This window comes from Lacerta agilis, chromosome 8 (genome assembly GCF_009819535.1).
Source record: "Lacerta agilis isolate rLacAgi1 chromosome 8, rLacAgi1.pri, whole genome shotgun sequence".
NCBI lineage: Eukaryota > Metazoa > Chordata > Lepidosauria > Squamata > Lacertidae > Lacerta > Lacerta agilis.
This window is the reverse complement of record NC_046319.1, coordinates 72,775,348-72,785,267: the sequence shown is the minus strand read 5'-3', so window position 1 is coordinate 72,785,267 and position 9,920 is coordinate 72,775,348.

Genomic DNA, 9,920 nt, shown 5'->3' with positions numbered 1-9,920 from the left:
TCCCAGGGTGCCTAACCATAGGTCTATGAGAAGGCCAGAAAACAAGGCATGGACCTGTTGCAAATCTACAATTTGGGGCCTCTGAAGCTTGAACTGTTATGAGGGCCTCTTTCCTGCTAGAGATGAGATCTGGGTAACCACTGTTATTTTCCTCAATGGGGCTGTTCTATGACAGATCACCACATTTATTTTTAAATGTAACTACCACGTCTCAGATTTTAATTAAAATTCCTGTACTGGAGTATCTAACATGTCGAAGTCACTGATGTGAATAACAAAATTCCTATCCCTTATAGTTTTCAAATTACTGTGACCAGGGGTGACAACTTGAATAAAATATTGTGGGGACAGAAACGTAAGCCCTTCCCCATGCAACTTATAGCTCTAGCTTTTCTGCCCCCTCTTACTTCCCTATGTGCTGCATGTAGGATCCAGAAACATTCTGGGGAAAGGGTCAAGGTGTCACTCGATTTCTGCATGCCACTTTCCAGTTACTTTGACACTATCCACAGTTAACAATGTTGTTGGACTACAACTCCCTTCATCCCTTGCCATTGGCCGTGTTGGCTGTGGCTGATGGCAGTTGGAATCACACACATGTTCCTTTTTTAAAAAAATAATTTTTATTGGTTTTTGCAATTTAACAATTTTAAACACATCACATTATTGTTATTTTTTTTCATCCTTCCCCTCCTCACTAGGGGGAGCATACTTCACTCCCTCTCTCACAGGGAAAAACATTTAACATTTTAAATTTAATATGTTCCATATACACATTATTTGTGTCTTGTCCTTCCAGGCTTAACTTTCATCTTTCCCTTAGCTTCATTGTTAATTGACTTCCTCAAATCCCCCCTATTGAATTCTTTGTCTATCCTCTTTACAGCTTTCCAAATTACTTGTCGAATCTATTTTACCTACTTTCTATCCTTTTTTTCAACCTTTATAAAAATTAATCCACCATAATCTTAACTACTTATATTCTTTACAAACCCTCAGCTCCTAGGTACTTCTGCACTTTTCTAAGCCTAAACAATATTTTCTATTAAACTGATACCATACACCTATTTTTCTTCTTTCTTTCTACCCCCTCCCTCCCCCCAGTCTTGAAATTTTTAGCTATTAACTCTTAACATTTACTCATTTAACCCAGTCCCAGCTCCATAAGTCATAACCAGTATAACAAAAAGAGTGATATAATATTATCTTTTCATCCCACTCCAACCCTCACAAAATCCTTAGCCCACAACTCAGTCAAATCTATCTTCTGTTCTCTTTTCTTCTTTTGCAGGGTGCTGATCCATAAGTCCTTCTCATATTTGTATGCAGGCCAGGCTTGTTGCATCCCTCTTTTGTCCCTTTGCAGAGTGGAATTTTTGTTAAATTCTTTTTCATCCTCATTTTCCCTTCTCTGCAAGGGGGTCCCTTTGTAGACAGTTCTACGCTGCTTCTTTCTTTTCCACTTAACACAGAGTTTTGGGTTGGAATTGTTTTGGGTTGAATTTCTACTGGCACCGTTACTGTTATTTCCATTCTCATTATATTTACTTTCATTTCTAAGTTCCGCAAAGTCACATTCAAATCTCCCAAGGTCTGTTCCATCTCTTGCAAAAGTTCTAAGGTTTTTCTCTGAAACTTGGCAGACCATTTTTTCTTCCTCATTTCCAAGGTCAAAAAACAACTTTGAAGTCAAAATAACTCCGTTATGCTGCGACACCCACAGCCACATTGTCTTTGTTCCTGCTAATCCTCTCAAGACCACCAGGAAGAAGAGTAAATTTTCCAATTCAACATTTGCTCTGGATTAATCCAAAAGTTTCAAAAACAGTTACAGAAGCTTTCTTTCTTTTCTTTTCTTTCTTTTCTTTTTTTTGCTTGTTACTTTGACAGCTGCCTTGGATACAGTGTTACACTGCTCCTTTCTGTTTCAATGGCAAGGGACCAACCTCTGTTATTTTAAGCCCCTTCATCTTTCCTTCTAATTAAATCCAATTGTACTCACAATTTTACTGAACACAGTCCAAATTAGGTCCAATTTTTGTGGAGAAATTGGGCACTCTCAACAACCATTCGCTGCTTCTTGCAGCAAGGGCAGACACTGGATCCACAGGGCTCCGTCTCCCGCACCGCTCGCTCTTGGTAGCTCTTAATAGAGCTTGCTGGGGAGCAGGGGAGACGTCTTGAGCCCCCGCCAGATCACCATGCCCCCAGGACGCTCTACCTGGCATTTTTTTGGGAGTCCGCAGCGCAGTTGCGGGTCTCCCTTTCCCCTACCGCGACCAGGAACCTCGCAGCGAGGTTCCCAGTGACCGATCGCTATGGCGTCTAACCGGAAGTCCATCACATGCATGTTCCATACCTGTGCCTAACCTTGTTTATCCGCATATTGTGGAAGAGTGCAGTTAGATCTGAAGAAAGAGGGGTCATTCTTCTTAAGACTACCTGGTGAGTTTGTGCCAAAAGCAAGTCTGAAAACGACACCATCGTGATTTGCAGCCTGTCCTCTTAGTCACAAACCAACAGCAGCCATTGAAGTTCACAATTGAAATGATCAACAGCAATTGTATTAATTTTATTTGCTGACTGGAGCAGGGCTTCTTTTTGTAGCTGTGTGGGGTGGGAACGTGCTGCCCACCCAGAAGCTCTCAGGTCCATCTGAGTTTCTTTATTGTGTGGACCCTTTAAAAACTACCTTTTAGAAATGTGGACATACGAAAAGTCTTGTACAAATGAAGGAGTACAAATTAATATTTCAGCTTGGAACCTTGTACCCTAAGGGCCTTAATACAGAATTTGATTTGGGATGCTTTGTATAGGTTTGTTATGTATGTTATTTATTGCTTTATGGTAACGAAGAATTGATACTGTACCTTTAACCTTGCAACCATGTAATGATTTATTCCATACACCTGTTATTGTATTTAAGGCTTGAAGCAAGTTTGTTTACCAAGCTGTACCTGTGAATAGTTTATTGTTAACTGTTTCATCTGATTAGGTAAGATATAATATGTTATTTGTAGTTTACAATTCTTTTCTACCAATCTATATTGTAATTTGAGTATTGTTTGCATTATACAGCCTTGAACTGATGAAGCTTTGTGGCGAAACCTGTTGCAAATCCGGAGGGCAGGTCTTCATTTATTTGCCCACCTGTGTATAAGGGTGGCTATATAAGGAGCTACTGGAAAGCAGTCCATCTTATTTTGTCCATCTTCCACCCACGTTCATTTCATCGGGGTGGTGTTTACTCAGACCTACTGAAGAACTCCCCGCTTGGTTCATCTTTAACAAACTGTTTTGAACCTTTTGTTGGCACCAGAATATTGTTCCTTACCTAGCCACGTGTTGAATGGTTCAGTTATTCAGACATTGAAATATTCCCTGTGCATATAATTTATTCCATGGTCTTGACAGTACCAATGTTTTGCACATAGCCTTGTAATATGTTTTTGCTTGTTTGAATGGTTATGAGTAGATCTTTATTCAGTTATGATTCTAGTAAATGCCCTTTTATATTCATTAGCCAGTTTGTGGTGGTTTGCTCTGGTGCTGTGACATCTTCTAAGGGAAATCTGGTTTGGTTTCACTGAATTACACTTAAGAGGATTTTTTTTTTTTAGCAGGCTTCTACTTTTCTTTCTTTCTAAACCTGCATACCTCCTAAACTGAACAGATAATCGAGAGTAGATTTTAGGATGACGTGTGTTCAGAGCAGATTTTGAAATGGCCTGATCCTGCAGGCTGATGTATTCTGGCCACCTAAAGCTGGTAGGGAATGTGAGAAGAGCCAAATTCCTAATTGCATCCAAGTAATGATTGCCCAGTGCACCTGTATAAGAAAAGCGGTTTCATAATGTACCTGCTGAAGAAGCATGGTTTCATAATTTTGTTCAAAGTGACAAAACTGCTCTAGCCACCCAGATCTGGCTGTAGAGGGATATGCACTTTGCATGTGTAATATGTGTTGTGTGTGCTCTCTTGGAGAATAAAGCGGGGGCAAAGGAAGAGGTACCGCCTCAAATAAAGCCCTGGCTGTGACCATACTTGCAATACTGTTTTCAGTCACTCAAGAAGAATATTGTAGAGTTGGAAAAGATTCAGAAATGGGGAGCCATGTTGCTGAAGGGGAAGGATTAACTCCCCTGTGAGGAAAATTGCAAGATTTGTGGCATTTTAGTTTAGAGGAAAAGCATAAAACAAAGGTGATAGAGGTGCATAAGGTCATGATGTCGTAGTGAAAATGGACAGAGAATCCCCGGAGCTGCGGGTGATGAAACAATCATTGAAACAGATAGAGCTCCAATGATGGAAAACTCCTTCTGAATCAGACCAGACACAGGATAGAGCTCAACGTCGAGCCTACCAAGTGGCAATGGCGATGGCAAAGAGGACTTTCTTCACTGCCTCTATTGCATCTGCAGAAAACAGCAGCAGGAGACTCTTTCAGGTGGTTCACAATCTTTCGGAACCCCCTTCGTCACCGGGGCCTGGTAGGGACCCCAAGATCCCCCCCCCAATGCTTTTGCAAAGTTTTTGCAGATAAAGTTGCTCAGATTTGGAAGGAGGTAGACTCCAACATGGGAGCAGGGCCATGGCGGAGAGTGCTAGAGTCCTGTCTAGTTATGTTACATGGGATCAATTCCAATCTGTTACCTCCGAGGATGTGGACAGGCTGCTTGGACAAGTGAAACTGACCACCTGTCTCATTGATCCTTGCCCATCCTGGCTAATAAAAGTGAGCAGGAAGGGCTGGGCGATGGGCTCTGCAGGGTTGTGAATGCTTCGCTCTGTGAGGGAGCCTTCCCAGACCCATTGAAAGAGGGGGTCATTAAACAGCTTCTTAAAAAAACATCTTTAGACCCGGCCAATATGGCCAACTATCGCCCAGTCTCAAATCTTCCATTCTTGGGCAAGGTGATTGAGCAGGTGGTTGCTGAACAACTCCAAGCCCACCTGGAGGATGCGGACTATTTGGATCCCTTCCAATCGAGATTCAGGCCTCACCATGGGACTGAAACTGCCTTGGTCGCACTGGTCTATTATCTCCAGCGGGCTAGGGACAAAGGTGAGAACAGTTTCCTAGTTCTGCTGGATCTCTCAGCAGCTTTTGATACCATAACATCTTTCTGGACCATCTAGAAGGGCTAGGAGCTGGGGGCACTGTTATACAGTGGTTCTGCTCCTTTCTCCTGAGCCATGTCCAGAAAGTGGTGTTGGGGGAATGATTGTTCTGACCCCTGCGCTCTCACTTGTGGGGTGCCTCAGGGTTCCGTCCTCTCCCCCATGCTTTTTAATATCTATATGAAGCCGCTGGGAGAGATCATCAGGGGTTTGGGCTAGGTATTCATCAGTATGCGGATGAAACCCAGCTCTACCTCTCAGAACAAGTGAAGCTGGTGAATGTCCTGTGTGAGTGTCTGGAGGCAGTTGGAGAATGAATGGCGGCTGACATATTGAGGTTGAAACCTGACAAGACAGAAGTACTGTTTTGGGGGGACAGGATGTGGGTGGGTGTGGGGAACTCCCTGGTCCCGAATGGAGTAACTGTGCCCCTGAAGGACCAGGTGTGCAGCCTGGGAGTCATTTGGACTCACAGCTATCCATGGAGGCGCAGGTTAATTCTGTGTCCAGGGCGGTCGTCTACCAGCTCCATCTGGTACGCAGGCTGAGACCCTACCTGCCCATGGACTGTCTCACCAGAGTGATGCATGCTCTAGTTACCTCCCACTTGGACTACTGCAATGCGCTCTACGTGGCACTACCTTTGAAGGTGACGCAGAAACTGCAATTAATGCAGAATGCAGCAGCTAGACTGGTTACTGGGAGTGGCCAACCAGACCATATAACACTTGTCCTGGAGGTCTGCATTGGCTTCCAGTATGTTTCTGAGCACAATTCAAAGTGTTGGTGCTGACCTTTAAAGCCCTAAATGGCCTCGGTCCTGTATATCTGAAGGATCATCTCCACCCCCATCATTCAGCGCAGACACTGAGATCCAGTGCCGAGGGACTTCTGGCAGTTCTCTCATACGAGAAGTGAGGTTACAGGGAACCAGAGAGAGGGCCTTCTCAGTGGTGACCTCAGGAGAGAGAGGGAGTCAGGAACATAAGAAGACCCCTCTTGGATCACACCAAAGGTCCCTCTACTTCAGCATTCTGGCCCCAGAGTACCTAACCATTTGCCCATGAGAAGCCCAGAAAGCAAGGCATGAGTAAAACAGCACTCTCCCACAATAGCTCTTCCACTGCTTGAGCATTTTCTCCTGGTCAAGTACAAAAGTCATTAGAAAAAGCAAACAAAACTGCTGTATTTTAAGCACAGAAATCTATTGATTTTACAAGAAGCCCCGAAAACTAGGCATGAGCACCATAGCCCTCTCTCACCGGGGATCCCCAGTAACTACTATAAATAGCAGGCAAAACTGGCCAAGGGCACAGTCCTCCCCTTGAAAATGTCCAATCATTAACAAAAAAGTGCTTCCCCAGACCTCAAAGAAACACACTCTTTCCTGTCTCATACGACTTTTGTTTTTTTTTCCATTTCTGTCAGTCTATTATCTTGGGCCGATCCATTCTTTGCACCACTAAACCAACTCAAAATATATCTACAATGAAATGGTCCCTTTAGCGTGTCCCTAAGGAACAAAACAAACATGTGACTTTTTCAACTGCCCGACACTCAGCCCGACTAGAAAGGCGAAGAATTGATCTATGGTTATGAGACCTATCCAAAACAGGAGCTATAGAAGATAAGGGATGAGTCACAACTGGTTCAAGAAGAGTCCCATATGATAGCCTTAGACTATATCAGAATCATACATTGCCCCTGTTGTGGTCTGGTCCAGTGCTGGAAAAGAAAAGGGCTGGTGGTTGGTTGACAATGGGCACTTGTATTTCATTCTATGACCACCCTTCTGGTACACTCTCAGTGCTGGTAGATGGGTGATGTGTGGTAAAAATAATCTGGTTCTTTAGGCTCAGGGGAAGAAGTTTGTTGGGACATGTGCCGAGTACAGTCAACGCACCAGCAGATTGTGAAATTGAACACATGTCTTTTTTGCAGAAGGAAATATTCTAGACAGTTCAGTAAGATCAGCAACAGTATTTTTTACTGGGAGTGCAGTTCTTTAGAATTCCTAGTGCCTAATGAAGGTCAACGGCTTATGCAATTAATCACTTTCAGTATTGCAGCAGAAAGTGACCCTACCTATGTCCACCTCTCATGACAGACAGCGTACAGAATCACAAAGGGTCTTTTCAGCAAAGCACTTTCCAAGCAGAGATCCAACACAGATCAGTTGGGTTCCAGGCAAATGGTAGCTTGCTACTAATACAAAGCTAGTTATACTCAGATTTTGAGCTGAGTCATGTCTCCTGGGTTCCTTGACTTACACCTAACAAGCTGCAGCTGGAAGCCCAATAAACTCAAAAACCCAATATTGGCTTTTTCTCTGCAAGCATAAACTTTCATATTCCAACTGTCTGTGAAGGTCCAGGTTTTGGTCCTGCAAGACATATTGATCTGGGTGGGTCCTCTGGGTAGTTCCTGTTGTAGCGTGGGGTGAGTGATTTTAGCAAGTGATTTCAGCTCTCTGACATAGCAGACAGGAGACTGCTTCTTCATGTAACAACTCTTTATTTAGGCAAACAAGACTGGGGAACTGATCAGAGGGAAGCTACATTTATAGGGACAGAAGACTGGCTAGAAAGGATACATTTTGGAGGGAACAATCTCAAGCAATCACAAAGCTGCCTTTTGGTGGAAACCAATAAGACTGAGGATCCAAATGCAGCAGCTTGAATGAACCAATAGGCTGTTCCTTCTGGAACAGGAAGGCAGTTACTTTCCCCTAATATGAATACAGACAATAGTCATACAGATTTGATAACCCTTGAATCAATACACAACAGTCCCTCCCCCCAAGCTGGCTCTTGTTGAGTGGTGTTGGGGCAGTACACATGGCAGTAGCCTGGAGTGCCTCTCTTCCACCTTGAGATATTTGAAGATGGCTGTCTTATCTCCTCCCAGTATCCTCTTCTCCAGGTTAAATTTACTTCCACTCCCACCCTCACAACAAATAATGTTAGGCTTACCGGTACTAGTTTTCCAATTAATTGGTTCGCTGTGCATTACTGGATTGGGATAAAGAATGTCAGGATCACATCATTTTTGGTCCCTTGTTTAACTGCTTTATTGCTTTCTGATTAATTAACTATGGAGGTTGTATCCTTAAGGATTCTACAAGTCAAATCTCCCCCTATGGTTCCAGGGCCACCAATTCTATTGGTTCCTTCTGTGCTGTTTGTTGGTGGAAGCACCCACCTTGCCCCCCCCCCCAATGTGTACAGTTCAGCAGCATTGAGAGCCCTTGGGAAGCTTGAGAAGGGTCAGGTTGGGTGGTGCCAATTCTTGGTTGGTGAACTAGGGGCTTTTACAGGCCTTCCTCTGTTCTCGTTTATGCTCGCTTCGTTCTTCAACGATGGCATGCTGCCATGTGCAACAGGTGAGGACTGCACTGAGCAGCCTACTTCCCCAGCACTTGGGTTTAACCAGCCTCTGCACCAGCCACACAAAGCAGTGAAAAACAATATTGACAGCACATGTATAGCTGGAAGGTAAAAATGAAACTCAACATCCCATACCCTAATCCCAAAACAATACATATCAGCCCAGTGATTTTTTCTGTTATCTCCCTACCCCACCCCATCCAGTCTAGCATCAAGGCCAGCTGCGTTAAATCAATATGGTGGGGGAATCTGGCATCTCCCCCTACTTTCATTATTTCTTGAAATGCCAGTTTCTGGAAATCATAGGGGTGGGGACGGTACTGTTGCATTTGGGCCCTGTTTCCCATAGAAATCTGAACTGGCCCCCTGTAAGAATACAATTTGGATGTGGATAGTCTGATACACTGTCATTTGCTATCACAACCTCGTGTTCTTCCTGGTTGACTTTTTGGCCAGTGCTGTGATGTCCTCTAACAGGAAATTTGATTTGGTTTCACTGAATTACACTTCAAAGGATTTCTTGGAGCATGCTTAAAAAAAAAAACTTGATAACTCCTAAATTGAACATATAATTCTTCATTGGATCTCAACAATTTGGAATAGATTTTGGCAGTACTATTTTTCTAGAAAAATTGTTGCTGGAACTTACATAAGAAAATTCCTCCCTTGTTTTCTTATTGGCAATGGTGCCCACCTGAGAATTCAGGTGAGTTATGGCTGGGGGGGAAAGCCATGGATTTTGGGATGGCATTTGTTTGGAGCAGTTTCTTGAGATGTCCCGATCCTGCAGGCTGATGTAAGTTCTGACAACTTGAAGCTGGTAGAAAATCTGAGAGCAGCCAAATCCTAATTGCATCAAAGTGGTGCTCACCCAGTGCACCTGTTAAAGAAAAGTGGTTTCTTAATGTTCCTGCTGAAGAAACATGGTTTCTTTTTTTTATTTTTTTGTAAAATGACCTAACTACTGAGTGAGGGAAGCCAAAGAGAGAAAAGTTTCACAGACTATGGAACCCTTTAATAATTGGTACCAGGCTTCAGTAAACTCTGACTGGGTACCAAATGTGGCTCCTGTCTGCCTCTCTATCTGGAGTCCCACTAGGCCAAAGTTAAACCCCTCATCACTTCAATTCCATCCCTCCTCAAGTACCGTACTTAAAGGAAAATATCCCTTGCTTTAGTGCATGGAAGTTTGTATGTGTGTATGTTTCTGTCTATAGACACCTCCAATTTTTGGGCTGATGGAAGGCAGTTTCCTGTCACATCCATTACAATTACAATGGCCAGTTTTGTTTTTGGCCATGCCACCCTGTGTATGTAGACCCCAAAAGGTGGTCCATTAGGGACCCCTTTCTTGATCAAGAAGATTATTAAGAACTCCTCGCCAGTCCCAAGTAATACCATCTTGTACAATGT